General features: G+C 41.9%; 1 non-coding gene across 1 annotated transcript; it reads right to left on the minus strand.

The window, feature by feature from the left end:
* Positions 1-3148: 3148 nt before the first annotated feature.
* Positions 3149-3251, minus strand: LOC146397201 (U6 spliceosomal RNA). The gene has a single exon (XR_014825452.1). It is a non-coding gene; the product is annotated as a U6 spliceosomal RNA (small nuclear RNA).
* Positions 3252-3474: the final 223 nt, after the last annotated feature.

Consider the following 3474-nt stretch of genomic DNA (forward strand, 5'->3'; position numbering starts at 1 on the left):
GCCACTCCACCCTCTGCTTAATGTGCAGAATGCCTTCCCAAAGTCCTTTGTGCATCCATCCTAGCTCAGCTGGGTCTCTGTCAAGTTGTGTGATTTATTAAGCAAACTTGTTAGAGCAGCTCTACATAGGAAAGACCCAGAAAGACTCTGGGACCCTAAAGTTCCTTGAAAGATCATGAGGTCCAAACTTTTCTCTTTCCAAGATTTCGAATTCCTCATGTTTATAATAATCTTCATACTTAGGAAATGATAATGTCTGGTAATGGTGAGGAAAGATATTTGCTAATGAAAATCTAAATGAGAGATGATGAAGCTAAACAGCATTAGATTTGGTTAGTTTCCCTACATGATGGGTTGAGAGAGCCACAGAAAAAATTTCGTCATGCCAGCCCCCATTCTTTTCTTAGTGTATCACCTCACTCCCAACAAATCATTTAAATATCTTGTGCTGCTCCGGAGAATGTCCTGGCTACCCAAATATTTTCTTGTCAATCTCCTGTAATATGTTCTGTCACACTGACCCTCCTGGGAATGAAACAGGTTTACTTAAAAATTTTATGAGATCAACTCCTCTATATCCAGTGGCCGGTCATAGAATGGGATTATTAATACAGAATAAGTAACAGGCAACTGAATTAGAGGACTGTAATTCCATTGAGAGGCTCTAGATTTTTAAATTAATTTAATGCTTATGAAAGCTATAAGACTGACAGCCCAGGAGAATGAAATAGGTTTATTTTCCCTTTGATGAGTAGGAACAGCTATATCAGAGACCCAACTGAAACTTGGCAAAGCTTGATGGGGTGGTATCTTCATCTGTGGTCTTTGTGGGGCTGGATGAGTTTGTTTGCTGAACCTCTTTTTTTTTTTCAGAATGAGAGACTTTGGGCTTTGGGCAGGGATTTGGGGATCAAAGAAACAGGGTGAGATTCCCAGCTCTGTCTCTTTCTTATAATGGGATTTAGTAGCAATCAGATATAATACAGGATGTCTAGTTACATTTGAATTTTAGATAAAATTTTGGATTTTTCTGTGTTATGTCCCAAGTATGTGACATACATACAATATATTTTTTTTCTTTCTGATATTCCAATTTAATCGAGCATCCTATAGTTTTGTTTGCTAAATGTGGCAAATCTAGATTGAGTGCAGGTCACCTAAAATCTTTGTCTTACTTTTCTCATCTCTAAGGTGGAACTAATAACACATATCCTGCAGGAATGCTGAAGGCTTGGATGATACAGTGTCCTCAATTGACAAATATGTATTGCCTGCCTACTCTAGGCGGTGAACATGACAGATAAGAATCCATGCTCCTGAAGTTTATATCCTATTGTGGGGGAACTAGACAATAAAGAACATAAATATTGTGTCAAATGGTGAAAAAAAATCAGGGAAGGGGCAGGAATTGGTGGTGGGGAGTTGGGATTTTAAGGGGGTTGGTCAGGGAAGGCTGCATGGAGAAAGGGATATTTGACTAAAGTCTGGGTGGAAGGAAGGAGGGAAAGAATGAAGGAAGGAAGCCAGTTCCATAGGCCTCTGGAAGGGGCTCATCCCAGACAGAGACCAGCAAAGGTAATGGCCCTGAGGCAGGAGGTGTCTGGCCTGTTGGAGGGATAGCAGGGAAGCCAGTGGGTCTGGAGAGGCATGAGCCAGGGGAGTCAAGAAAGCTAATACATGTGAAGTGCCTGGCACAGCCTGGATGCCCATTATCCCTACTGTAGGGCTCTCTGGACCCTGAGGAATGCCAGTTGATGACTGAATAGTCTTCTGGAGGGCCATCAGTCTTCCAAAGCAAGCCCTAGGGCCCTAGTGTCCTCAATCACAAAGCGGGCGTGAAAATAACAGCAGGGCCTCCCTTACGAAGTTGTTGAAGGGATCAACAGAGGTAGGACACGTGAGAGGTTTTGTGATGCAGAAACTGTCTTACACATGTAGTATTATTATTCAGAACAGCACAAAGCCCGTTAGCTCTTTCTAGTTTCCTCCCCAAGAGGGAGGAGTCATAATTTGGTAATTTCTGTAATTGAATATGTTTTCCTGCCATTAGCTGGTTAGCTCAAAGCTCTCAATTGATGAGGCTAAGGGTATGAGTTTTGGTGGCCAGAATGGCCTATTAGTGCCACTCTGTTCCAAACTGCAGAGTACAGAGAAAACTTCACTTTCCAGAAAGGACCCATCTGGCCTGAGGAAGCCTTGCTGAGCTTCAGAGGCAAGGTTAAAAGCAAGGAGACAAGGCTGGGGGTAGGCATGTAAGAGACATTGCAGAAAGCCCCAGGAGCTGGTGGACTCAGTAGACTCCAAGGTCAGCAACAATTAGGTGAGGATAGAGATTAGAGCTGGGATTGGTTTAGAGATCTTGTTCAAGTCTTGAAAGGGCAGTTTGGTCCTGAAGATTATTTGTGACAAGGAGGTCAGGAGCTCAGGCAAGGAGGGGGGTTGGGCAATGGGCTGAGAGGTCAGACCCTGGATCCCACACGCAGGACACTGCTTGCTAAAGAAAGGGAGTAATCCCTAATCCAGTTTTTTTCTATGGATGATTGGAAAACAACCTCATTCGGGATCACTTGGAGAGTTAAAAAAATCACTTGGAAAGTTAAAATGCAGATTGCTAAGCCCCTCTGACTCAGAAATATTCAGGTGGGGCTTGAGAATTTTGGTAGGTTCCTGTCATTTTTCACCCATGGCTGTTCAGTAGTTGTGATTTTGGTGTGCTCATGAGAGGATGTGATCTCAAGGTCCCTCAACCCGGCAGACTGGCTCTGGACCATGAGAAGCCTAAAGTAACATGACTCTGCTGATTCTAATGCTCAGCATTTGCGATCTAATTCGAGACCCATAGGTAGACCTGATCACCTGTTTTGGTGAGTCCTAAAAGAAAGGGAAGCATTGTTTTTAATGCTAAACTAAACTATCTCTGTTGGATTTTGTATTTTCATGCCAATTACCTCCTTTATGTCTCTGTATCAGGCCTTCATTTTTTCATGTGTATTAATCTTTTTTGACTTCCTTTTCATTTTTATTTTTTATTAAAGTATGGTTGATTTACAATGCTGTGTCAATTTTGGCTGCACAGCAAAGTGACCCAGTCATACATACATATACATTCTCCTTCTCATATAACCTTCCAAAATATTCTATCCCAAGAAAAGATATGGAATGCTTCATGAATTTATGTGTCATCCATGCGCAGGGGCCATGCTAATCTCTGTATCATTCCAGTTTAAGTATATGTACTGCCTAAGTGACACTCATGTTTATTAATCTTGACTTCTCTAACTAAAGTTATCTGATGATCAGGAACCATGTCTTTCACTTCCTTCTGTCCTGAGTAGTACCCAATTTAGTGCTGGGAGTATGGAATTTCGGTAAGTACCTTCTGACTTCAAAAATTAATTACACACCTATCCTTGCTTCCACCTTACCTGTGAACAACATTTTTGCAAATGTGCTGATAGTCTTAGAGAACTAGTG

This window comes from Sus scrofa, chromosome 13 (assembly GCF_054392235.1).
Source record: "Sus scrofa isolate SSC_HxYL_T2T_F1_AM1 chromosome 13, Sscrofa_HxYL_maternal_Yorkshire_Landrace_v2.0, whole genome shotgun sequence".
Taxonomy (NCBI): Eukaryota; Metazoa; Chordata; class Mammalia; order Artiodactyla; family Suidae; genus Sus; species Sus scrofa.